This window comes from Pteronotus mesoamericanus, unplaced genomic scaffold, assembly GCF_021234165.1.
Source record: "Pteronotus mesoamericanus isolate MK-2021 breed Mesoamerican mustached bat unplaced genomic scaffold, CSHL_Meso_final scaffold_1066, whole genome shotgun sequence".
Taxonomy (NCBI): domain Eukaryota; kingdom Metazoa; phylum Chordata; class Mammalia; order Chiroptera; family Mormoopidae; genus Pteronotus; species Pteronotus mesoamericanus.
Window position 1 is genome coordinate 2,887,519 of NW_026555299.1, and position 27,567 is coordinate 2,915,085.

General features: G+C 52.1%; 1 protein-coding gene across 2 annotated transcripts in view; it reads right to left on the bottom strand.

The window, feature by feature from the left end:
* Positions 1–27,567, bottom strand: part of TSPAN18 (tetraspanin 18) — a 168,058-nt gene that overhangs the window by 44,596 nt on the left and 95,895 nt on the right. Inside the window, exon 3 of one of the 2 annotated variants that reach the window (XM_054587116.1) lies at positions 10,296–10,422. The exons of the other annotated variant lie outside the window; for it this stretch is intronic. The gene's annotated coding sequence lies outside the window, so the exon portion shown is untranslated. The remainder of the gene's footprint in view (positions 1–10,295; positions 10,423–27,567) is intronic. 2 annotated transcript variants of the gene reach the window in all.

Sequence of the window (27,567 nt, forward strand, 5' to 3'; positions counted from 1 at the left end):
AAGTATCCCCCATCTTGTGGGAGGACTGGAAATGTGGTGTGGGTGTTAAAAGATGGGTTTCCTGGGTTAAATCCTAGCTTCCCCCACTTCCTACCTGTGTGAACTTCGGGTGAGCGCTTCAACCCCTCAGAGCTGCAGTGTCCTCAGCTGTAAAATGATTTCATCTCAGAGGATGGAACCAGAGATCAAATGACATCAGCGATCCTGGCACTCAGCATGTGATCAGGACACAGGAATTTCCTTTAGTCTCCTGGGGAAAGTGGGCTGCCTGACACTGTGTGTATGAAAGCAGATGTCAGAGGGTCCTAGTGTGGGACTGGGTACAATCTGGCATTTACTTCTGGCACTGAAGACTGCACTCAGTGTCTCTACGAGTTTTTCCAACTCTTAAGAAAACACACGACTTGGCCTTGGCTGTCTGTGGGAAGATGGGCATATCACTGAGTGAACACAGTCTCCCCGCCTCCACCAGGGTATAAAAAACAGGACTCCACACATGGTGATCCATTCACATGAAATATCCAGAAAAAGCGAAATCTATAGAGACAGAGAATAGATTGGTGGTTGCCTAAGGCTGGGGGTGGGAACAGGAACTGATGACAAATAGGTACCAGATTTCTTTTGGGGGTAATGGAAATATTCTAAAAGTAGATTATAGTGATGGTTGCGCATAAATTTACTATAAATCATTGAATCATACCCATAAAACAAGCAAATTTTATGGTGCATAAATTCTACATCCTTAAAGGTGTTAAAAAAAAAAACAAACCCAAAACCAAACACACCACCAAAACAGCACAATCACTAACAAAGTAGGAGTCCAGAGGGGACGAGGCTGTGGTTGCGGGTGACGGCCACACCCTGCGGTGGCAGTGGCAGGCTGACCTGTGGTCACCGTTGGTCTCCACGACTCCTACTCTACCTGGGGTTTTACACTGGCACTTTCTTGTTATTTCTTGCCCCGTAAGATGTGAGGAAAGGAAACAAACCCACCAGTCAATCTCTTTAAACACCCGAGGCAAAGCCCGGGCGATGTGAGGAGGCGGGTTCTGCAGAAGGGTGAGGAGACTGGAGGGGGTGAGGCATGAGGGAGGGGCCTGCAGGAAGTTGGGGCTCCGCTCTGGGGGGCGGGGCTGGGGGGCAGGGCTGGGTGGCAGCTCAGGGCCTCTGTGGTACAGGGTGAGGATAAAAGACATGGACTTGGTCTGGCCTGGTCTCCAAGGCACGGGCTGGGTTGGGGTGGGGGGGGCGTTCCTGCTTGAGGGAGGAGGCAAGGAAACCAATCTATTACTGAGCAGCCACTATGTGCCAGGAAGGGGCAGGCATTTATCCTGGTGATGTGATTGGCCGTGAAACATGGAGATCTGTGGAGAAGACCTGTCTGGGCTCCAGAGCTATGCACTGGGGTGAGATTTAAATTGCTCATGGTTGTAAAGATGTCTGGTTTAAACTTCTCCACAAAGAAAAGGTAGGTATTTGTCAAATCTACTTTAGACAAAAGGAGACCAGAGCTCTGGAAGGTAAGTCACTTGCCTGAGGCCACATAGTAGGTGGCAGGGGTACCCAGGGCCTGTGCAAAGCAGGCGATCTGAACATTGCTCTTAGTTGGTAGTGAGCTCCCTGTCGCTAGCGGTATATAAGCAGAGGCTCAATAATAACCTCTCAAGACTGAAAACAGTTGACTTTCAAAGCCCTCCCAGTCCAGTTAGTCTGTGAGGCCACAAATCCTTGCTGATTATTTTCCACAGGAGTTAAATCTACACTCAAAGCAGAAAGGCATGGCCCCTCCTGAGGGAAGGGACCTAGTGGGAAGGGCCTAGCTGGCACCTCCTCAGTGGGAACCACAGCTGCTCTGAGTGCTCACCGCAAATCAACGCTGACTGCTGCTCGTGGCTAGTGTGATACTTGAATGCACATGGGCTAGGCCAGTGCTGCCATCACAGGGCACCAAGCACCCAAACTTTAGCCTAAACTAGCCCCAGGAGTGGGTGCAGAAGAAACAGGAACTGCCAACACAAAGCAGCTGCCCAGCCAGTCAAATGGGGCCCAACCTAGCCCTCTAGCCAGTGGCCTGTTTCATACCTGCCCCGCCTCCACCCTGATGGGCACCCCACACTCCCTCTCCCCAGTGCTGGCCTCCCCAAGGGCTCAGCATCCTGGCTGTGGTTTGCAAGTTCCCTCCTCTCAGCCCTGGACTCACCACAGGATGAGCTCATAGGAGGCCCCTTCCCAAACAAGAACCCCAGGCTTGGGAGAGGCCCCAGCTGTATTTCTGTGCCTGCCTGGCCCTGGGAAGAGGGCGAGGGAAGCTGAGCCTCTGAGGAGCGGGCTGGACTGCTCTGAGATAGGGACTTCCCCAGCTACCCCCTCTCCAAGGGGCTCCCAAGCCAGCAATGAGGTGGGGATGCCAGGGGCCCTCCCGACCCACACCATCATCCATCCACCCGGGCTCCCTCGGCCCCCTCCCAAATTCCACCTAACCCCACACTCACAGGGTCCAGATTTGCTCTCCCCTTTCTTGGCGCCTCCACTCCAGGTCAAGAGCCCAGATGGGCAGGTGGTATCTAGTCTCTTCCACCCCAGAGGCAGTACCTGGAGACTTGGGGAGGAAGGTGTGCATGCAGACACTGGTTACAGTGCAGGACAGCTGCAGAATAGCTTCCGGGGCACTGAGACAGGGAGGGACAGCGATGGCCCCCTGGGCTCCCGAACCCACTTGGCTCAGCTCCCTTGCGGGGAATGTTTGTTTCAGGAGCCAGGGCATCCCAGCCCCACCCTGCCTCCTTCTCCCCATTCTCTCTTGGTTCAGCCCTGCCCTACGAAAGACAGCCTGTTACCGGCTGTGATGCAGGAGCCTCAAGCTCCATCCTCCCCACCACCTGCCCAGCACCAGAATCTTCCCACCTCCTCTGCATAAACCCCTTTCAAGGCTTCCTCGTGCCCCTTCTCACTCTACCCCTGCGGCACCAGTGTAGCTCGGGACGCTTCCGCTCTCTCCTGCCCCAGGGACTTTGCATGTGCTGATCCCACTGCCAGGAATCTCCCCCTCACTCCAAGTCACACACCGATTTCTTTGTGCTCCTCTAAATCCTTCATAACCCCCAGCACCTCCCCCTTCCCCAGCATGGCCCCGGCACCCCTTCTATGTGCCACAGCATCATGGCACATTAGACCTCCTGCCACCTGCCTGTTGCCCTCAGGGATGCCAAACATGAGCTTGCATCACAGTGCCCTGGAGAGCTTGGCAAAGCCCAGATTGTGGGACCTCATAAGCAATCCTGGGGGCAAGACCCCTCCCACCCCAATGTTACTGGGGATGAATGTCCTTCAAATGGGCAGAGAGGGCTCAGCAATAGGGCAAGTCAGATCTAGAGAAATATAAGCAGATGGCACATTTTGCATCCTAGTGTTGGTAGAACGCAAACCCACCCCAAGCCCATCAGAGCACCCGCGATGCACTGGGCCTGGGCTGTGTGCTAGGTAGGCCCTGGCCTCTTCCCGAGGGGGCGGGGGCGGGCAGTGCGGCAGCAGAGGGCACAGGTGTGGAAGTAAGTGATGGCCCTGCCAGAAACATGGCAGCTTGGGCTGAACTGAGCCCTGGAGCTCTGACAGAAGAAGGGGCCCAGGCATGTGGCCAGACTTGGTGTCTGTGAGCCTGTCCCTCCAGGCCTGGTCCTAAGGTGGCACGCCTCACACCATTCCCCAGGCCTCTAGGACGCAGGCTATCCTGGAGCCAATGGGACCACCACGGCACCAGCTTCAGGACTTTTGGCCTGGATGGCAATTCAACATAAAAGCTACCTGGTCACAGTCCCTTCCTAACTGCGTACCTGTCCCCTTCCCTTAGGAAGAAGAAAAAAAGGAGAAAAGCTCCAGACTTGGGAATGTTGCTGGGGAAAGGGAATGAGAGCTGGCCGTGGGGGCAGGGGGTAGGAGGGCTGCACTTGCTTTTTAATTTAAATCCTTCTGGATCATTTGAATTTTTAAGGAGCATGTTTTACTTCTGTAATAACAACCTTAAAAATAATTTTTGTTTTAAAAATGCAAGGCAGCCTGCAAAAATATGTCTGGAAGAGAGACGTTTGTTCAACAAATAGCTTAAGGGGGTCATTAAATATACCATCATCATCCTTTCTTGAGTGTTTACCACGTGCTCAGAGCTCTGCTCCTTGTTTTAACACCCATTATTTAATCTAATGCTCATCAGAGCCCTTATGAGTTGGCTGCTATTAGTGCTATCATTTTCTAGATGAGAAAATAGAATATAAGAGAGACTAAATAACATGCCCAAGGTCACCCAGACTTGGAGCTGGGGTCTGAATTTCTCGTGTCTGACAGCAAGATCTTATCCTTAGATCAGGGCACACGCCACACTGTCTCCTGCAACTGAAATGAGAAATTGACAAGCTCAGAGCCATTTGTTGTGCGTCCACTCCACGACTTGAAAACTTCTGATGCTGCACAGAAGCCAAAATCAAATTGTCACTGGAAAATAAACCCACAGCCTTGTGCCTCCAACCACCTTGGAGGCTTAGGCTGAGGCTAGGAAAGCATGTGTTACAGGAAACCCATTGTAATCCAGCCATCTGTCCACCCATTCACCAACCACTGACTGCAGCCCCCGTATGCCCAGCTCTGTGCTGGATGCTGGCCAACGCAGAGGACGAGATGTTCGCAGCCACCAGGAAAGAACCAGGTGGGCCCAAGGCTGACTGGACCCCTTAGCACCTTCTAGTCTGCAGGTTTTGTGTCCTCCGGAAATATCCAAAACTCCTTGCAATTCAGGATCCAAACGGGCATTAATTAAAGGAGATGAGAAGGAAACAGAGCCCGATAATCCAGGCCCAGTGGCAAGCCATTCTTCCTCTTCAAAATAGCTTAATTTGCATGGTGCTAACCCAGGAAATTCAATCCATCTCTTCAGTCTGTCCAGGTACAAGGCCAGACCAGTTCAGCGTGGTGGATTCTCCAGTATTTCACTGGAATCTCAGCCCTAAGACGGAAAGAGAGGGGCTATGCAAAGCTCCAGGGACCATCTGAGGCAGGGGCGGGATTTCTCCCCAGGGCTCCAGCCTGCAGACCTGAGCGCACTGCTGCGTGGCATGAGGCGCTGTGGCCCGTGGTGGCAGTGGGGCCAGCTGGAGGGCAGGAGGGGCCTCAAAGTGCAGCCTGAGCTGCTGAGAGCAGGCACCGTGGGTGTCCCCTCAACGGGCTCCCACGTGCCCCTCAGAGGACCAGGCACAAAAAAGTGCTCAATAGATACCTGGCGAATGAATGAATAAATGTGATTTTGCGGTGGGCAGCTCTACCCCCATCAGGAGTTGGGAGGGGTACAACTCTCCAGCCCCATCACCGCATTTTCAGGGACATGGACGTAGGCTGCCCTACAGGTACCCGTCGACCTACGACTCTGTGAGGATTCCCCCCACCGTTGGAGAGTTGGAACTATAAACAAGACGCCATTAGCATCAGTGCCACCACTAAGTACCGACCTTCTGGCAGACGCGCTACTAAGCGTTGCAACTCATCTAATCTTACTAGTCACATCAGGCCTGTGAGGTGTGTAGTATTATTACCTCCAATTCCTAGAGGAGAAGACGGAGGCTCAGAGAGCCAAGGTCGTGCTACTAGCAGAGCTGGGATCTGAGCCCAGGTCTGACTTGGAATAAAGTTTAAAGCTGGAAAGGGTCTTGCCCCTTCTTTTACAAATGACAAACTACTGGACAGGGAGGCTGAGGCCATCAGTAGCAGGTCTGGGACAAAAACCCAAGCCCTCTGACTTCCAGCCCAGGGTGGGCCTTGAGGCTTGTGGCTTGTGAAGCTGTAAGTGGATGTGGTTTCTAAGTTCTATAAAGAACTTCGGATATGGGAGCATTAATTACTCCCGGCCCCTGTGCAGCACCATTTCTTCTAAGGGGTTCCTCCAAAATTCCCTTTCCTGGGGATTAAGGGGAAAAAGGAATATGGAAGAACTACTCAACTCCAAACCCAGGCTGTCCCTTAAGGCAAACCTGAAGATGGCTGCCGGCCTGCGTGGTCAAGCCTGGAGGCCTGCAGGGAAGAAGCTGACAGTGTTTATCTCCGTTCTTGCCAGGCAGGCTTCCAAGCCCCAGGCAGGCCAAGCCCCAGTCCCAGCTCCAGGCCATTGTTCTCATTGTTTCTTCCTCCCAAGTTGCCCTTCCCAGCATCCTTGCCTGTCCCATGTCCCGCCTAGTTTCAAAGCCCAGCTAAAAGGCACTGCATTCCCTGATCTCCCACCACCATCATCACCCAGAAATGGCTTCTACGTTTGGTCCCGGAACCCCCAAGACTTCCTTTGCAGTTCTACTCTGGACTCTCTCATCCCCCCGCTTAAATGACAAGGATGTACTCTCCTGTCTGCCCCTGCCGCCAGCAAGTCAGGAGCCCTCTAGGGGCCTCTCAGCGCCGATCTGTGAAACGCTGCGGAATGAACGGAGAATGGGAGCACAAGTCGGCCACATCTTTTTGCTTATTTATGCACATCCCCAGGTTTGCATCCAGATCTGTAACTGTAGCCTTCCCTCCTTCTCCAGCACCCATCACAAGCTGCATTTAAAACTCTAAGTCCTAGAGAGTGAGGACCAAGTCATTCTAGTGGTCTAGAAGGGACCACCGTGGTCTAGTGGCAATCTCTGCAGCACCAGTCAAAGAGGGGGGCTTTAAAAAACATCCACCAAGTCCGACTGTGGTTCAGCACTGAAGACACTGTACAAGGGCCTATGGGCAAGACACACAGAGGAAGGTCCTGCTCTCGGCGGCTCTCCCAGAGAAGGCGGGGGCCCCTGAGGATGGGGACCTTCCAGCCGTGCTCCCTCTCAATCCCCAGCAAATGAAACAGTGCCTGGCACAAAATAAAAACTGAACAGCCACTGGCTGAAGAAACAAATGAATGAATACTCATTGCCCCACGAGCACTGAGCGCACCATATAAGGCAGGGTGATGCTGAACGCTGAGTTGTCTGCCTGGTGAGTCAGAGCTGCAGAATCCACAGGCAAGAGAGGCTGAGAGAGAGAGAGAGAGAGACCAAGGAAGGGCCAGGAGGTTTGTGGTTGACCAAAATCAAGCAAAGGATGTATCTTAAAAAGCACTCGGCCACATTGCCCGGGAGGCAGGAGCATACGCTGTGGTTTTCCATCTTTTTTTCTGCAGAGGGATCTTTTTTCAAATGAAATCATACACCACACCCTAAATGCATAACAGAGCTGCCACGGTGGACGTCAGCTGGGGCTGCCAGGCGCTGCGCCTGCCTGTGCCCTGGAACCCCGAACAGGCCCCTGGGGCCCCTCAGGGGTGGGGCTGCTGCTCGGGCAGTGACTGCCTCCTCCCTCTCCTCCGCCATCTCAGAGGCCTCGGGAAGGTGGTGGCTGAGGGGAGGGCCGTGGCTGCTCCTCTGGAAAGGGGACTGTCATAGGTTTGGTCTTCTAGAAGGCCACTGAGGGCAAAAAGATGCTAAAGTAGCTCAAGAAACTTTCCCCAGCCCTGAGGAAGCGGGAGTGGGGTGGGAATGGGGGTGAGAAAGAAATGGTCCTTCAAGCAAGTAAGGGGAGGGGAACTCAAGGCAGCCAGATATGGTGAGGCTAAGATAGCAGGGTAGCTGCTAGGGAGCAGGGACTCAGTATGGGCAGGACTTCAGGGGACAATCCTTTGGAAAAGTGAAGCCCCACCTGCAGCTACATCGTGTGTGTTTGTGGGCATGTATGTGTGATAATGTGAGTGGACATGCAAACCAGGTTTTCAGGTTCCAGATCCATCGACACAGGCGTACCTGTCAGAAGGCCCCCTGGGTGCTATAAGCCACAGGAAGGGCCTGTTTGGGACAAGGGGGCCCTCCTGCTTGCTCCCTGTTCCCCACCTCCTGCTCGGGCACCCAGAGGGAGCATCTGTTGTTTTGTCTGTCCAGCATTCCTTCCTCCTCCTTCTGAAAATAACACCTGGTTTGTGTTCCGTTTGGGCTATCAGCCCTCTGGTGCTTTCAGGCCCACTCCCCCCACCCACAGCACACACACCATCACCGCCCCTCATCCAACAATGACCTAGTCTGACCAATCGGCATATTCTCTCGTGGTGTCAGCGACTGGTCACAGATGGTCATGTGACCCAAGACCAGCCAATAAGCTTCAACTTTGGGACTTTTGTTGTAACTCCTGAGAAAAAGCAGCTCTCCTTCCCCTGGATTTTGCAGTGAGCTGGATGTCAGTCCGCAGCTGCTGGTCACCGCTGCACGGCCACACAGGGAGTGCCTGCCAAGGACCGAAGCCCACAAGCAGGAAAGGCAGAGGGCACCGACAGGAGCATCGTGCAAGCCCTGGATGCAGCTCTGCCCTGGGTACCAATAAACAGACTTCAAATTGCCAATATGTAAAAAGCTAACAAATTGCCTGTCTTGCTTAATCAAGTCTGAGTTGAATATTGACTCCTAACTCATGCAGCATCTGATCTCAGGTCTGCCTTTGCCTGCTTCTTATCACTGGGTCTCCCCTGCCACCAGCCTTCACTTCTGGGCTGTCATTGGCTCTTGTTGACCTGGGCAGCACCTCCAGTCTTCCCCTCGGACCCAAGGACCAGGTACAGGCCAGCAGCCTGCTGGGCTCTCCTGTGCCCCAGCCTTCCCAGCTGCCTGACCCCTCCTAGGGCTGTATTTTGGCTGATCTAGTGAGATCTCTCCCAACTTGGCTCTCATATCCACTCACTCTGTCCCCCTCCCGCCATTGTCCTGCCTCATTGACCTTCAGTCCTGCCGGGAAAGACAGGTACTAAACAATGAATGAGGCTCTGGAATCCAGCCACTCCTGAGCTCAGGGACAGAGAGTCACCCCAGGGCATTGGTTCCTGTCTCAGAGAAACCTGTCATGGGTAGAGGCTGCGGGGTACAGTAGGAGGGCTTTGAGCGCAGCTGTCAAGCAAGCCCAGAAAAGTTCCTGGATCTCTCACCTGCTGTACCACCTTAGGCAAGTTGCCCTCTCTAAGTTTCATAATCTTCAACTTAAAAAGGAAGATCATGCCACTACATACCTAACAGAAGGACAAAAGTCCACAAATTTGATAGCACCGATTCCTGATAAGGATGTGGAGGAACAGGAACTCTTACTCACTGCTGGTGGGAATGCAAAATGGTACAACTGCTGTGGAAGACAGCTTGGCAGTTGTAAAAAGATCACTGGTTGGCAGGGAGTGGAAGAAGGAAGAGAGGATAGAAAGAAAAGGGGGGGTAAACTATCTTATCTGGCAAGGTGGGGGTCCCCCAAATCCATTTTCCTCTTCTTCCACTGAAATAGAATTGTACTAGGGCAAATGGCCACCCAGAATAAAGACTAATTTCCAGCCTTCCCTGTGACCAGGTGTTTCATATATTTACATTCTGGCCAATGGGACACGGATGGAAGTGATGTGTGCATTATCTTAGAGGGCCGGGTACCCTCTCCTTTTCTGGCTTCCCCCTCCTGCTGAGCAGAAAGGAGAGACTGCCTTGGGTCATCGTGGGTCATGTAGATGAGAGATGGGGGAGTCACAGGACAAAGGAACGTGGCCTCTAATGTTTTCATAGAGAAGAATCCCCTTAGCTCAGAACTTTACTTAGGAAAGAAGCAACTGCTCTTTTGTTTAAGGAACCATAATTTTGGATTTTTGTCACACACAACCGAACCCATTTTCCAACTAATGCAAGGAACGTCAAGGACTGTTGTGAGGATCTTGCATAACATCAGTAGGTAAAGCATCTTTGCATGTGCATATTCATTCAACAAATAATGGCCAGTTTACTCTGCTGGGATCTGGGGGTTCAACTAAGGAAGACAGACCCCTGCCTTCTCGAAGTCCACATTCTAGCATGAATGTGAACTCTACTCCATCAGCATGAGAATAAACTAATTTCAAATTGTCACAGGGGCAGGCATACTATTAGTAACAGCTAATGTTTACATGGTTCTGAGCTTACTGTGTGTTCATCCTGTTCTAAGCCTTTTCCATGTATTGCCTTATTTTATCTTTACTCCATACCCAAAAGGTGGGTGCTGTTGCTTCCTTGGCTGACTCATGAGGAAGCTGAGACACAGAAAGGGCTCAAGGCCACACTCCTAATAATTGGCGATTCCAGGATTTGAACCCCGCCTCTTGGACTTTACAGCCTTAGCCACTGGGCCCTCCTGCTAATGAAGGGACTAAAACAGGGCACTGAGATATATATGATAGGGTGCCCTCCTGGTGGTTACTACCAGGCATAACAACAACAAAAGCGGCATAACGCCCCACACTAAACAAGCCTGAACTCCCTTACCTGAGTGGCTGGCGTCTGGGAAAGGACTGCGTCTCTAGAAGCCAAATTCCAAGGGTTCAAGTTGCTTTGACGATGATGTCAGAGGCTCTTGCCACTGCAAGCTCAGGGCTGTCCAGGAGATGCCCACCTGTCAGAGACCAACAGAGCCAGCCGTGACTGCCTCGTTGGCGGAGATCTTCCTGCCTGTGCTGCCTGAGGTCTCTTGTTTTTATTTGAAATGCTCTCTGGACCCCAAGAAGGCAAAGATGCAGAAGCCTGGGGTTATGTGTCTAGATTGGTAAGCCAGACAATTCTAAGATGCAAAGGTATGCACATGCCTGTGTGTGTACGTCCCAAAAAATACGTAAGCGTCACGCCCACTGTGTCTAGCACAGTGCTCTTTGCAGAGTGGGGATACCCGACAAATGTTCATGGTTTACTTTGATATAAAACAATTTTACATGTCTGAGTGAGTGGGCGGAAACTCCGGGAGAGTTCAAGTACTTTGGAGGAAAGCTCCTTTCTCATGTACTAAAGCATTCTCGGAATGCTCCATGGAGCCAGACCAACGGCTTCATTTTACCAATGAGGAGAAAGACATCCAGAGAGGGGCAGGGACTTGTCCAAAGTCACACAGCAATTTGGTGGCCGAGTGAGGCCTGAACCTGGGGTCTCCTCTGAGTCATGGCGGGTGCTCTCTCTAGGGTTTCTCCCTCCTTTGTAGTTGTCGGCCTTGCAGCCCCCAGGGCAGGCAAGGCCACACGGCCGGGGTCTGCGCATGCCTGTCGGGGGATGCTGGGATGGGCCAGAGCAGAGAATGGCTTCCTGGCTGTGTTCAGGCCGGACGAGGCGTGGGAGGCACCGCCCACAGTGGTCAGAGGATGGCCTTTGGAGGCAGGTGGATCTCGTCACATGCCAAGGGGCAACCTCTTCCCAGAAGTGGGGCCTAGAACACTCAGGTGTCCTCTCAGGGCATCAGTCTCCTGGTCTGTAAAACAGGGATAATGACAGCATCTCTCTTTAAAAACTGCAGGGAGTTAAAATGACTTTCAAAGTCTGAAGCCCACGGCAGAGCATTTGGCACACAGCGAGCGCTCAATAAATGTCAGGGAGGCAACGCAGGAGAGGATACTGTGAGTGCCTGTCGGGGAGGTGGAGCACTGGACTGGGAGTTGCTTTTTGTCCTTGGCACATCTTCAGACAAAAATCTCTCAATCCCACCGTGATTTATTTCCTCTGATCCCAGCTTTACCCCCTTCTCTGCCTCTCATAGACCAGCGTGGGCCCCCCGAGCATGTCTGCTTCTCCCTCTGGGCTGCAAACTCCCCGCCTGTCCACGGGACCCCAAACTCCAGCCCACCTTTCACCAGCCAGCAAAATGCAAATGTCATTAGCACTCTGCATGCTGGTGAACGCTAATGTCACGCCAGACAGCAGCCAGCACACCCAGCGTGTGAGAACGGGAGAGGGGTGGGACAAATCCCTAGGAGGGGTGGCATTCTCCGCTTTTTCCAAAAGGGTATGATAAAGAAATAAATAAGTGACTGCAGGAAAGAGGTGACCATGAAGACCGTGTGAGCAGCACACTAAGCATGGCTGCCTGCGGCCCTGCTCCAGCCCCGCCCAGTGACGTGTGCGAGCCAGCCTCTCCGGGCCCCCTCCCCACGCACACTTGGTGAAGGGGCTCACCTAGGGGACCCCCATCCTCCTTCTTTCATTTACACCCCAGTCCATGACGCCTCAACCCTACTAAGAGAATCAGGCCACCCACCCTATTAACAGGCCCACGGCTGTGGATGGAGGACCTTCATTCCCAGGAGGCGACAGTAGGAGAACTCCATGGACCCTCAGACAGAAGTCCTGGGTGCCAGCCCCAAGCCCAACTAGCTTGTGAGCACCCAGGCATGTCCTCTTCTTCTTGGGGCCTTGGTTTCTCCACCTGTGAAAGCGGGCGTTGGACCCACCACCAGCCCCTATTCTGCCTCTCGGGGTCAGGTCTCAAACCCAGGGCTCCAATAACTCACAGGCAGAGATGCCAAAGTAAGGCTCCTCCTCCTCTGATTTCCTTATGACAACAGCGCTGGTGACCTCAGCAGGCACCTTAAGGCTTCCTGAGGTAGAGGATCTGGAGATGAGAGGAGGGTGCTGTGGGCAGGGGGCCAGGGTGAGCAAAGGTACAGAGACACCCAAGTAGGGGCCTCAGGCAGAGCGGGAAATGAGATGGAAAAGTCCTGTGGTCAGCGCTTTACACTGCACGTTGATAAAACGCGAACAAAGTGCCTCCCCAAGCTGGCACCGGGCTGGCCCTGACGCCACAGAGAAGACCCAGGAGTTCCGCATCCTGTAGATCACAGCAACAAGAGCATTCGCTCGTTTTGGTGAGCATTAACCGAACATCTGCTGTGCACCTGGGACTCGGAAGGTGCTGGGGATGAGGGAGGCACAGAGTGCGCCTTCAAAGGAGCTCGCTGTTACAGAGAAGCGAAGGCAATGACTTTGTTTTCATAGTTCAAGGAGGCTAAGGAGGGCTGATCACCTGGTTCTGCATTCAGAGGAGAGAAGGGCCCCTTCCTTCTTGAGCCCCAGGGAAGGCTTCCTGGAGGAGGGGGCAGATTTGAATGTAAAGAAAGGAGAGGAGGGCACTGTGGGCAAAGGGACCAGGAAGAGCAAAGATATGGAGGTACCCCACTGCGGGGTGGGTATTCAGTACCATGAGCCAAGGCTGCCTATTGGGGTAGAGCAAGAAATGAGACAGGAAGGGGAGGCAGGGGTTGGATGGTTCAAGTCCTTGAATGCCAGGCTAAGGATGACAGACTTCATGCGCAGGCAATGGGGAGCTGCTGAAGGTCACAGAGCAGAGGTAGTCTCTGGGCAGAGAAGAAGCTGGAGGGGGCCTGGGCAAATGGAAACAGAAGACGGGAGAATGAAAGGGAGGTAGGAAGGGCCTATGGTCATGGTGAAGAGTAAAGGCCCAATGGAGAGCTAAGTGGATGATGGGGAGAGACAGGTGCAGGAGGAAAGATGGTGACTGGGCTTAGGTGTGCTGAGTTTGTATCCCAGCCCTGCCACCGCCACCAACTGTGTGGCCTCAGACAGGTCATTTAACCTCTCTGGGCCTCAGTTTCCGTCCCTAAAAGTGAAAAAATAAATAAATAAAGCCACTCCATCGGGATGTAGGATTCGAACAGATAATATATGAGGAGCACTTTGAACACAGTAAGCGATTGTTGGATGCTTGCTTTCTTAAAAATGTAAGCATCTATTGCTTTTATTAATCAGCGGTGCCCTTTCTGATTACAAATGAGGTACACTGAAGCTCAAGGTCAAATGACTGGCTGGAATTGGCAACGCTGGGCCTCAAGTCACAGGCGGAACAAGTTACGAGCAAATAAACTGGGGATGACTCAGAGAAGAGTCTGGATTTTAAAATATGGCTAAAACAAGGACTGTTTTATGACTTCTGCACTGTGCGCTTATTAAAACCCAAGCTATAAATGTGAACTAATAAGTAAAATGAGTTAAGTTAATGTAAAAAATCAACCTTCAGGATATATCCATATTACCTAATGGCAGCCCATAAACATAAACATAAAAATTTAAAATACAAGAATGAATTGCCATGCCCAGCAGCTCGGGGATTCTGCAATTTCTCTGTCTGAGAAATAAAAGCTATTGATTTTAGCTTGGGTTCTCATTGCTCATGAGTGAGTCTTTGAGAAGTCATAAAGGAAGGAATTATTTCTGATTGTTTACTCACTAAGGATCGGATGTATTGAATTTAAATTGTCTCCGATTCCTAATTAGTACAAACCAAATTAGAATCCGAGTCTAGTAGATCTGGAAAGGCCCTTGGAGGCCTCTAAACTCACTCAGTTTTCTTTGTTTGATAGACCTGGAACCTGCGGGACAGAGAAGGAGAGCAACTTGACCAACATGAGCAAGTCGGGTAGGATCCAAAGTAGAACCGGGGCTCCTGGCTCCCACGGCTGAGTCCCGCTCTGGTCCCTGCAGCCTCTGGGATGAGATCATTAAATCCAGGCCTCCAGGGTATTACAGGAGCCTCAGCGCAGGTGGCTGCTACAACGGCTTTCTCTCTCAGCTGCTAGAAAAACTGAACCTGCCCCAGAAAGGACCGTAGAAGCCAAGGGTCTAACGCCACAGCGAGTTCTAAGACACTCTAGCATATTGCCATGCATGGAGGAGCCCTTGAACCCCCATGCCAACCCACAGAGCCAGGCAGCTCAGCTGGGAAGGAGACAGGGGTGCGGTTGTTCTGGGAGAGGCTTTAGGCTGTCACAGCCCCAGGGCCAGGTCATGTCCTTCCTGTGTCCCAGGACAGGGTGGGGACAGAAAGGCCTCGATGTATGGTGGGGAAGGGAGGCTCTCAACTCAGCCAGACTTGCTCTTGCTGTTTCTCCTGCACACACACACACACACACACACACACACACACACACGAACGAGCACCACAGCAACCAAGGAGCCTTGCATGTGGCACAGGCACGTGTGTGTGAGTGCATGTATGTTCAGCTTCAGCCTGCACACGATTATGAAGCAGATGTTTAATTACTACCTGAGTGTTATTAATCAACACGATTAATACACAACCCATACCACATAATTACTTTGCAATTACACCAAAACGAAATATTTTACTGTTGAGGGTTTGCTAATTACCAGGCCTTGCCAAAGGACAGGTATAATGGGCAGCAATTTTTCTTCCTTCCTCTCCTCCCTCCCCAGCCTTCTCATTAATCTTCTGGGCTGATATCCCTGCCACCCAGAACGGGGAGCCCAGGCAGGCCGCCGGACTTCTCCCCGAGCTGCTGCTTCTGCACTCATGTAGGTTTCAATGTGAACCCTAAATTGCCCTGCCCTTTCCTCTCAGCTCTCCAGCCTGGAAAAGCAGGTCCTTTCCAGAAACAAAGCCGGCCTCCTGCAGGCCACTCATGGAGAGGAAGGGGTTACACTGTGGAGCCCCAGCAGCTGCCTGGGTTTGAAGCCTAACTCCACCAGTTACTGGCTGCGTGTTCGAAGTCAAGTTAACCGTGCTTCAGTTTCCCCAGGTATAAAACAGAGATGACAGTCAGTTCTTGTATTTAACGTGAGAGAATGCATAAAGTCCTCAGCACAGTGCATGACACAGCGGAAGGCTTCAGTAATACCTTTTACAACTATTATTATCTACCCAGAAATGGCCCATCCAGGAATCCTTCCAATCACAGAGTCTCCCAAATGTTCAGGTTTTTGGATTCCACTCTCTCTTCCCTCCCCTCCCCCAACAGTTCAGTCACATCTACCTGGCAAACCTCTCCTTACCTGGGCCCCTCCCCTCGACCTGCCACATTCGCCATCTTCCCTAATCCAAGCCTCCACACAATCTTTCCTGCTGCCTGTCCTCTGCCCTCATCTTCCACTAGGCGGGGAGGCAGATCTCCGGGAGTGTGGCTTGGCCCATGCCACTCTGCTGCTCAACAACCTTCTGTAGCTCCCCACTGCCCATGCAGCAAGGACCTCCCACCCTGGTGTTTTAGGCTTTGGAAGATCACTACCGCCCCAAATTCCACACGTGTTGCTTAAAGCTTCGGTGCTTAAGTTTTGGATAGTGGATGAATGAACAACTGAGCATCTTGCTAGATTTTAGAGGAGATTTTAGAGGCATCCATGCCCACCAAGCTGGATGTCCCCGAGAGTTTTATAAGCCTGCATATCTCCACAGACTTGGGGTTCATCCTGGAACTTAGGGTTTATCCTTCACTGTTCACTTCCCAATCATCTTGGTTTCCTCCCACTTCCCCCGACAAGTGTCTTCTAAATCCAGGTGCATTTACAATCAATCTTTTAGGACACAGCGGCTACATACCTGACTAAGCAAAGAGACCATATAAGGACCCTCGGATGTGTGATCTGATTGAGAGGCACATGTAAGGGACGTGGTGATCGACTCCAGCACAGAGAACACACACTGAGAGCAGAGCAGAGGGTGTGTGTGTTTGTGCACGCTGTGTACACATTCGCACAAGCAGTGCTGGGGCAGCTACTTTTGAGTATGAATTGACTCTTTCCGTTACCAAGACATCAAATAGCATGAACCATTTATTCAATCACTCCATAAGATGTTGGGCTCTGCGGTCAGGCCACTGGTGTTGGGGTCCCATTGCTACCTCTGACTAGGGGCAACTTCGTGCAATGCCTTAATTTGTCTGAGCCTTAGTTTTTACCTGTAAAATAACCTCACAGGATTATTGTGAGAGTGCAATGTACACTTTGATCAACACCTGCCATATGGGAAGGGCCAGATCAATGGTATCTATTTTGTTATTATTAATAAAAATAATAAACCATGGGAACGTAGAAACTTGATGTCTAAAGCAGAACATGGCATACAGCACTAGACCAATGGGTAGAGATGTCCCTGCAAAAACATTACAATAGAAGGCAATACAGTAATATTTATTTGTTTTGCATTCATTCTTGCATTCATTCATTCAAACACTCATTGGGAGCCCACTGTATAAGTGGCCAGCGGAGGGCAGAGGGCCTGCGCCAATGTCTTCAGTGAGGCCAAGTTTACAAATAGCTGGGAGAGGGCAGAGGCTGGGGAATGTTCTAAACCAGTCCCTGCTATATCCCCAATGCCACCAATTGCCTGTCACACTTAGGTGCTACACGAATGGGTAACAGCACGTTGAAGAAAGGGAGGTGGCGCCTGAATGAGGAGGCCCCCTGGGAGGGTGGTGGAGAAGAGGAGGAAAGGCATTCCAAGCAGAATGCACAGGACAGGCGCCTCAACGTGCATGACCGGCGTGGGACGCAGCACACAGCTGTGCTCCAGCAGAGGCTTGAGAGGAGGGGGAGGCGGTGGGCCACGGCGCTGAGACGGAGGCTTGGGCTGAGAGGGAGCCAGAGGAAATTCATGGAGGGCAATGGGGACCATCCAGGTCCTGGGTTTTCCTTCTCTGGAGTTCACGCCTTGATCTTTGGAACTCTGAAGTCCTCTCTGGGGACGCTGATACAAAGCTTTCCAGGGAGCATTGGTTCTGTTTCTCTTGCCTGATACTTAACATAAAGCTCCTGCTCAGCCACAGGGCAAGTGCTCGGGCCACCAGCCTCTGGGTGGCAAAGGTTTCAGGCTGGCCCAGATGCAGAAGAGGAAGCAGGACCCCTCCAGGTAAGATCGGATACAGCCGTTATTCCGAGGTGGCCGGGCTGGGGCCATTCCTCCGCTGGCCCGCACGTGGACTGTCCATGAAGACAGCAGAGGACAGGAACTTCCTTCCTCTCCCCATGGGCCGCCGTGCCCCTGCCCCCCACCAGGTTTTGGCTCTTCACTCACACGCAGATGCACACTCCCTCCCGCCCTTACACACAGGCACGCATGCAAGCACATACGGCAAAGTTTGTGTTGGATTAAAACGATAAGGTCAAATGGCTGAGAATGCTGACCAAGAGGCGGGAAACTTTTGTCCACAGCCCTGGGACAGCTTTGCCCTGTGCCCTGGTAAGGTCATGTGCCCTCTCGGGGCTTCTACTTTCTCTTCTTTAAAACGAGTCAGAGGTATTCCACAACCTTCAACCCTCGAGTGAAAGGAAGGGGCTCAGTCCCCGCCTTGGGTAGAGGTGAGGATGAGAACGAATCCGAAGACCCCGAGTTCCAGGGATGAAACGACCTGTGCTTGGGAGAAAACCAGCTGGATGCCGACCGGGGCAAGACTTGGGGTCCCCTGCACCTCACCTCAGTGGTGGCTGAGGCTGAACTTAAATGCCCACCACTACGTGACTTTGGACATCTGGGTACCTACCTCTCTGAGCCTCAGTTTTCTCATCTGTAAAATAAGGATCATGACGCTTTTCATTTGCAGAGTAAAATGAGAAGACACAGGAGCTTGCCCAGCACATTGTCTGCTCTGAGTAAGCCTCAGTAAGTGCAAGCTATTATTAGCATTTCAATTAGAGCTCCATTCACATCCTGGGGAAACCCTTGCCAGCAAGCTCACTCTACCCTCAGTGCTAACCTCAGCCAGGCAGGGACCCTGGGAAGTGGCTTACCTTCATCCTGGCCCTCACCGGGACCCCTGGCAGCCTCGGCCTTGAAGGGGGACTTTCCCCACCACATCCCAGCCACATTCAGACACTGCTCTGAAGCGTTGACGTCGTTAAAAAAAGAGATGACAGGCCCAAAATGGAGTCACTTGTGCTAAGCCCATGTCAGCAAACCAAGGCTTAATGCCTAACCTAATTACAGTTTCAGGGTCTCCTAGGAATGTAATCTTAATTGGTCAGTCTGGAATTTCTTGGTCAGCACCCACAAAGGAGGGTGATTTAAGCCTGGAACTAAGCATTCATTGCTATAAATTTCCTTTTCCCACCCCCTTCTGCCTATAAAAGCCCTCCATTTTGCATGAGTTCTGGGAGCTCCTGTCTATGTGCTCAATGGGATACTGCCCAATTCATGAATTGGGCCTTTAAATTTACTCGGTTTTGTTTTTTAACGACATCAGTCCTCTGGACAAACAGTGGAGAAAGGAGCCTGGCATTGGGAATTAAAATCTCACCTGCAATGTGTCATTTTTTTACAAGCAGACTGTATTCATGTAACCTAACAAAGTAACAATGGGAATAAGTCAGTCACTTGGGACAGACACCTGTGGGGAAATCCCAAGCCTTTGCTGACCCCAGTGCTAACGGCTCTGGCTGTTTCTCATTCCTGGAAGAAGGGAGCCAAGGACATTGGCCTTCTCCTCAGTCTCAGCCCTGGGGACAGGGGCTGTTTGGGATCACACAATCCATCTCCCACCTGCGAGAGGGAAGGAGCTCACCAGGGTCAGGCCAGACAGGAGAGACCGCGTCCTGGGATGGTCTCCACACAGATGCAGATGGTGGGAGCAGGAAGCCTGACTCCACCCACCCAACAGGTGCTGCGGGCCAACTGTGTGCCAGGCCCAATGGAGCTACTGTCCACGGCGCATCTCACGCATCTTCACATGGACCCTATGCGGGAGGGATTGTTAAATGGAGACCCTGGGAGCCAATGATTCCAGTACGTGGCAGAAAAGGACTTCACACCTAGGTCTATCATGGGTCGCACTCGGTGTTTTCTTCTTGATTCTGAAGTAAGGGATTAGCGGGGGCATACAGGCGCTGCACGCTGCCCCCCTTTCCTGGATGGCGCTCCCCTCCCCCAACCTCAGCGATGCTGGCTGCTCAAGGCTCCACCTGCACCTTCTCTGGGGGGACCGCTGGCTCCTGGCTATTTGGAGCCTTGCCTTCCAGAGATGCCTGGGAGGCCACATACCCCTGTCCCCACCCCAAGGATAGCTGTAGCCCTGACAGAATATGCTGGGCACAAACTCCACGAAGCCCTTCGCGCTTCAGAGCTAATTGTGGGATCTGGCTGAGGCAAGGCTGTCCTTGGACTCCATGGTTGCTCAGTATTTCACTTGTACAACCATCTCAGCTCAGGTTCTGCCATTAGGAGACCCGACCAAAGACACAGGGGGCTCGTAAAGGAGACAGACACGGGTCCTGGCATCACGAGCCTCAATGCACAGCAGGAGTCAAACCTCAGGCTTGGACTGACCAAAACCATGACCATGGCCATCCCCCCACCTAATATTAAGAGCTTATGACAACTCGCTTTCCCTCTTGACCTCACTGAGTATCAATAAAAACCCAGCCAAGAGGTTTATTATCTCCCTTTTTATAGATGAGGAAGCTGAGGCGCAGAGAGATTATAATTTGCCCAAGGTTCCGGCAACTCCTGCAAGGTCACACTTGATGGGAGCTCAGTTCTGCCGGACCACTGGGCTCCAGCACCTGCCTCCCGCTACCAAAGGGGACCTGAATACAGCCGCAGAGACAGGGCTGGGGGAAGCTCAGCTGTTAGGGTCATCCTTGGACAAAGCTAGCTGTCCCTCTCTGCCACCCCCTGCAACTCCTGGGCCAGGGGGCTCAGACCACAGACCGGGGAAGGCGAACTTGAAAGAACGGCGGCGGGATTCGCCACTGACTGCCCCCCGGTGCCATTCCGGCCTGTGCCCACATCAGAAGCCTGGGGCTCTCCCCGCACCGATGCAGGCTCCTCTGCACCTCCCAAGTCCTGTTAGTCACAGACTTTGCAGCTCAGCCAGGTGAGTACCAGGCAGAGAATGCGAATTTTTACCTGTTAATTTGGTTTCGGAACCCCTGCTGCTTGCCAAGCCTGAACAGCTCCCTGGTAGGCTCCTACAGGTGGACAGAGAGAGGGGCAAGCAGCAAATGGGGACAACTACAATGGCAGTCGCTGGGGGCTTCACTGAGGGGAAGGGCTGCCCAGTGGGGCCGGGGAGCCGGTCTCATTGGATCCAAATGCAGGAAGGTGGCCCAGTTCTCAGGGCACCAGCCTCCTGCTCCCTCTGCCCCATGCCTTACAGAAAGCAGCGCTGCTCAGGGGCAGAGCTGAGTCCAGCCAGGCACGGGGGCCCCTGTCCCCTCATCTTTCCTTCCTACAACCATCAGTTCAACCAGCCTCTCCCTAAAGTCCCTGGAGCCTTCGCTACCCTGGGCATTACACTTCACTTAATCCTTGAACCCTTTCCCATCCACCCCGCATGAGGTAGCTATTGTTGTTACCCATTCTACAAATGTAGAAACTGAGGTTCAAAGAAGTGATGGACCCTCAACAAGTTCTATATAGCACTGCCATAGGACCCCCTGCAATTCCACCCCTAGGCACAGACCCCAAATAACTGGAGACTGGGACTCGACAGATTACTGCACACGCAGAATCACAGCAGCACTATTCACAGAAGCCAAAAGGTGGATAGAGACCAAATGCCCATCTGCCTTTGAATGGGTAGACAGAGAAATGTGAGGGATCCATACAATGGAATATTACTCAACCAGAAAAAGGAACGCACAACAATGCACAACACGGTAATACATACTGTAACAGGAGTGACTCTGTACAACATGATGCTAAGTCAAAGAAGCCAGATACAGAAGGCCACATATTGTATAATTCCACTCATATGAACTCTCTAGAATAGGTACACTGATACAGACAGAAAGCAAAGTAGCAGTTGCCAGAGGCTAGGGCTGCGGGATCTTAACAGGTATAAGGTATTCTATAAGGCAATAAAAATGTCCTGGAATTAGATAGAAGTGGTGATTGTGCAACACTGTGAATGCACTAAATGCCATTGCAGTGTCCACTTTAAAATGGCTAAGTTAACATTATGTGCATTTCACCTTCATATTTTAAAAAAAGCGCAGAGGAGCTGGCAGGGCGGCCATGTAGCTCACTGAGGGGCGAAGCACGCGTAAAGGAGGGAGCCCAGATTCGCCCTCGGCCTTGCTGACTGCAGGGCGTGCCCTCGGTCACTGTCCTCTGTTGCCTGCTCTGCGCCTTCCCATCTCTAAGCCTTTGCCTCTGCTGATGTCTCCGCTGAGAAGGCCTACTCTCCCCACTTCTTCTGTAACAACCCTAGCCCTCTTCAAGAGCCTTGGTTAAAAGCTACCCTGTCCCTTGATCTCCTCAGTGTTCTCTCCACCTCGGAGCCCACAGCCCTGCGCCCACTCCCCTGCACACACACAGTGAGCTCCCCCTCTGCCTCAGGCCAGAGTCGGCTCTGCACAGGGCTTTCCTCTGCCCCCCAGCCTGAGGGAGTAACCACACTCGCAGCATCCTTCTGAGGGTTAAATGATATCCATGTCTGCAGAGCTCTGTGCTCGGCATGCAGTAAGCGCTCAATTAATGGTGGTTGTTAACGGGCCAGGGCTGGGACCCGCTGACTCCGCTCTGCTTGCCCGGCACAGGCCGGCTCCCAGCAGAGCTCCTCAAATGCTTGCAGAATGGAAGCGGAGACAAAATCCCCTGACAAGGGGGCACCTTCCTACCTGTTGTCCTGCTGGGCAGGAAGCTTGCCTTGGTTCACAGTTTATAGTAAATGCAACTCCATTTCCCCTCAGCGGTGTAAGCCCACGCACACCCAGGGCCGACTGCTTCTGTGGACTGTCTGGGGCTCCTTGGACCAGCCAAGCCCCCGCTGAGTTGTGGTATTTTGCTGTATGACGCACCTCCACTGCCAGATTCCGCAGGTCCGGAAAAATCAGAAGTTCTGGCCTCTCGGTAGATGGGCCCCAGCCATGTGCTCTCCATTGTGAAGTCACAGACCTACCCCCAAATCCCAGGGACATGGACGTTCAGGAAGCAGATACCCATTGAACACCTGAGATGTATGTTGGGGGCGGGGACAGAGGTATGAACAGGAAGACCAACAGCTTCAGAGCTGGAAGTGATTTGGATTCTGCCACTTCTTGACTCTGTGAAACGCTGGACAAGTTGTGTAACCCCTCGGAGCCTCAGTTTTGCCATCTGCAAAGTGGGATAAAAAGGAGACCCACCCCTCACAGGGCTGTTGTGGAGATTAAAGGAGATGCTATGTGCGAAGCGCTGGGCACAGTGCCTGGCACAAAGTAAGGGTTCCGTCAATGCAACTATTATTGTTATTAACATTCCCGCTGCACAGATGCAGTAGCTGAGGCCCAGGAAGGCCAGTAGGAGTCTGCGACAGTCACAGACTAAGCTGATAATGGACTCCGGTTGTTAGACAAGACATACCCAGAACAGCCAGTGCAGCCTTGGCCAACTGCCCCTGGGTCTGGCGTCGGTGATGGCTTAGCCACTGGGTGGAAATGCCACAGGCTGCACTCATTTCTCCATGGTCGGTGCGCCCTGGGGAGCGTCAAGTGAGGCAGCACAGAGGGTGGAAGAACACAGGGATGAGGAGCAGAAGACGCACCCGTTTCCTGGACAGGTGGCCTTGGGTAAGTCCCAGAGTTGGGCTTTGGTCCATGCGGTTCTCTGGTTTGGAATGCCATACCCTGCTCTTCTCTGCCTAATGAGCTCCTATTCATTCTTCAAGACCCAGTTCACACATTGCCTCCTATGTGAAGCTTCCCACCTCTCCCGGGGCAACATGCTATGCTCCCACTGCAATTTCTCCATCTCTGCCAGTTCCATGGGGGCTGTGTCTGGTTTTCTGGTTTGTTCTCTGCAATGTCCACTGATCATGGTGCCTGCCATGTAGTAAAAACTCACTGAATGGCAAATGAATCTCTATTACTGCACCCTTCCATTGGACATTGAACTCGGACATAAGTCTTACTGAAGTTCAAATACCTAAGCACAGGACTCATTCGATTGCGTTCCACTGCCCAGTACTGGGTCAGACTTGGTAAAAATCTATAGGACATGATCCCTCTAATAATTGTTGCCCTGCTTACTTCACTGACTTAAGCTAATGAATATGCAGTAAGACAACCATCAGGAAAGCACTCTATAAATCAAAGGAATTATATACATGCAAGGTATTGGCATTAAGAAGAATCCCAAACACCAGACAGTGCCAACCTTTTCAATATACTTTTGGAAGCTCTTCTGAGTCGGCAATGGAATGTAGTTGATGACGCCAAGAAATTCACTTCAAACAAAACAAGGCAGATAATTAGGAAGCTCTCACTCCAGGGAAGGCAAAGAGACGGAAGCTTCCCTGATCATGCGCCTCTGGGGCTGTTGATGGTGGCTAAGGGGGCAGGGAGCAGGAGACCGGGAACCTCCTCTCCCACTGACACTCAAAGCAGAAGAGGGAGCATTGGGACTAGAAACACCCAGCCCACCTGCTTGCCAACTTTGAGATCTTGGGTGAGGTCCTTAAATCCCTTATCATCAGGTGGTGAGGGGGTGTGGAGAGACGGGGCCCAACGCACTGAGGGGCAGTGAGCATTAGGCAAGGAGGTAGTCACACATGACAAGCACCAGGCCCAGCATGAGGAAGCTCTTGAGAAATGGTCATTCTCTTTCCTTCCAAACTATCTATCCTTGGCCATAATTAAAACAAGTGAAAAAGCAAACGATAGACTGGGAAAAGTATTTGCAATATCGATGAATGACAAAAGACTCAAATCCAGTATGTAAAAAGAACTACAAATCAGTAAGAAAACAAAAAAATCAACGGAGTTTGAAACTGTGCCAAAAGGGGACACTTCCCAAAAGAAGACTCTGAATAGCCAATAAACACATGAAAAGGTGCTCAGCATCATCACTCACCAGGGAAATGCAAATGAAAACCACAATAGAGCATCACTACAGAGCCAACAGTTGACAAAAACTGAACAGACGGATGATACCAAGTATGAGTTAGCAGCCAGAGCAACTAGAACTTTCACGCACAACTGTCCAGACCGACCAATTGGCACAACCATTCCATCGGATGTGTTTAGTGTCTACTAAAGCTAAACCTTTGCCTTACACTGTGGCAGCTGGGCATTTCCAGTCCCAGTTACACTCTCAAGAGCAATGCCTGCATATGCCCATGAAAGGACAGGAAACAGGATGTGCGCTGCAGCTTCATTCATAAGCACCCAAAATGGGAAACAACCCAACGTCCAGCCATCGAAGGATGGTAAATTGTCACACATATTCAAACCATGGAATATTACCCAGCAATAAAAAAGAACAGACTACTGCTATACGCAACAACATGAATGGGTCATAAAATCATTATTATTGAGCTAAAGAAGCCAGCCTTGGGGGAGTTCATGCTGCATGATTCCATTGATATGAAGCTCAAAATACGAGAACAGCTTGATGGCGACAGAAGCCAGAACAGTCAGCGGGGGTGGCGGGGGATGGGGGAAAGGAGAATATTGACTGGGCTGGGGCACAGAGCCTTCTGGGCTGGTGGACGGGAACGGGAATGTTCTATATTTTGATCTGGATGGTGGTTACTCAGTATATAAAAAAATCACTGCTCTGTGCACTAGAGATGGATGCTCTTTACTATATATATATGTCATTCCTAAATAGGATTCTAAAAAATTACTAGACTAGAGAACAGTTTGGATCAAACCGTCTCTAAGGCCTACCAGCCCTAGAGAATGATTCCCGCGCCCTAATGCTGGAATTCGGGGCGCTTGTGCTCGTTTTAGCCATTTTCTTCACTTTCTTGTCACCTGGCTTGCCTCGGGAGGCCCCTTGTCCTGCTCACTCTTCCTCTCTGACTTAGTAAAAATCAGTCGGCCACTCCTGGCCTCATCACTCCATCTGCAGAAAGACGGTCATGCTGCCTGGACCCACTTCTCCGGGCTCTGCTTTTCTCATCTGCACAGTGGGGCTACAGTCTCCTGCCCGAACTGCAAGCTGTGTCATGAGCAAGCAGGATAATCAACATGGTATGCTCTGCACACTGTCAAGCAGCATGTTGCTGCGCTGATGTTGAAACTGAAACAGAGCCCGAGGTGGCTTTGCCCATCGAAGTCTGTGCCTGCCCCTCGGGAGGCGGCCAAGCAGCGGAAAGAGCACCTTCTGGAGCCAGCCCGCCCTGGCCTGGAAGCCTGCTCCACCCCACTCACAGCTGGCTGCCCTCAGGGGCATGGTCGTTTCGCGTCTTTGAACTTCAGTCTTCTCCCATGCAAAATGAGATGGGTAATTTGCTCCCCCCAGGGCTGTTAGGAGCATTGAGGGAGATCACCTATGAAAAGGATTTTATTCCTTCCAAAGCCCTGTGCAAATGTTGCTTCATCTTTTGATGTCTTAGGACATCTACCTATTATAATACCAACTCTGCCTAAAGCAGGAGAGAGACGCCTGCCCAGGGGAAATGGCCAAGGATACTCAAGTCTGCCTCCCCCACCCTCACTTCCAGGTCACAGCACTGGCGAGTCCTTAGGAGCCCTCCCGTGTGCCAGGGACTGCGGGACACCCTCTGTAAGCAGTCTCCCTAAGATCTCAGAAGTGACTTCTCCATCATTACCAGCCCCATTTTATAGATGGGTAAACTGAGCCTCAAGTAGCTCCGGGTTTTCTCCCTGTGAAGGACGTGGAGAAGGTAGCACCTTTGCGTCCTGTGGAGAGAGCAAAGGCCAGGTTCACCCGGGGTGGCCGTGCACGCTGGAGAGGCCCTGGCTGTGCGCTCCAGTCACTGCTCTACAGGGGCTGAGAACGGCCACCCAGTGAGTTGGCACCTGGGAGCAAGCATGCACACAGGACAGGGAGGGTCCCTGGGAGGACAGGAGTCAGCTCCAGGCCCCAGAAATCAACAAATCATGCTCACGTTGGCCTCCCTACACAGGCAGTCACTGGCTCACCCTGCCCTCCAGCCAACATGCCCTGAGCCCCAAATAGCCCCTAAACATCTCCCCCGCTCCCACCACTTTGTTACCGTCCCCCACCCCCACCACTCGACTTCCTATTGCATGCTTGTTCTCTGGGGGTGCCAGCCCGGGCTCCAGGAAGCAATTAGGCAAGATGAAGGGGGCAGAGAGAAGGCAGGTAGGTGGTGGTGGTGATGAAGAGTTGGCAGAGAGAGACGCCTTGGGATGAGACTCCAGGGAATGGGGCGAGAGGAGCACAGAGAGGGAGGCAGGCTGGGTGGGAGGAGAAGACTGCAGAGGGCTTTGGATCTGGGAGAAGATGTGCAGGGGAGACAGAGAGAAATACAAGGAGGCCCCATGGAAGGGGAAGAGATGGAAGTGAGTGCTGTGATTATTCCCATTTTTTAGATGAGGAAACTGAGGCCAGAGAAGTTCAGCAACATGCCCCAGTTACAGAATGAGTAAGCAGCTACGTGGGATTTGAACCCTCACCCGCCTGACACCAAGCTTGCATGCCTGACCTCTCCATTGACTCTCAACTCCTTGGAGACATGAGGAAAGGGAGGAAAGAGCACTGGAGAGGTGCATGTAGTGAAGGACGATGGGTGAAAACTCCTTGTGGGGCTTTGGGTTTCATCAGAGCAGAAAAAAAAAAAGGAGTCATTATTTGCCAATCCAGACACACACGGTGTGATTTGAACCCCAACTGCTGGACCTCCTCCGGGGCTGCTGCTTCCCTCCCTGGAGAAGAAACCCCTGGAGCCTGATGTACAGGCAGGGAAGGAGCTAATGTTCAGTGTCCCGATACCCCCGCCTTCCCAGGGTCTTTTGGCAGGGAGAGAAAAGAGTTATAAAAAGCCCCCCCCTTTGCTCCTGGCAATCTCGGGGTTCCTGCCTGGGCTAAGCCTCAGAAACATAGCTGATCCCTGGGCTGCACGCGGCTGGGCAGGGGGGGCAGCAGTAATTAATGACCTCCTGGCTGCCGCCATAAATCCCTTTTCAAAGGGAAGCCTTGCCTACCTGCCTGTTATTTACCGGTGGGCTCTCCCTGGGTGGGGTCCCGGCAAAGCAGCCTCCACTTCTAGATGGGAGTGAGCACTTAATTGCCGATGATTAGGAATGGCGGGGGGTAGGGGCAGTGTCTATTACTCTGCATGTC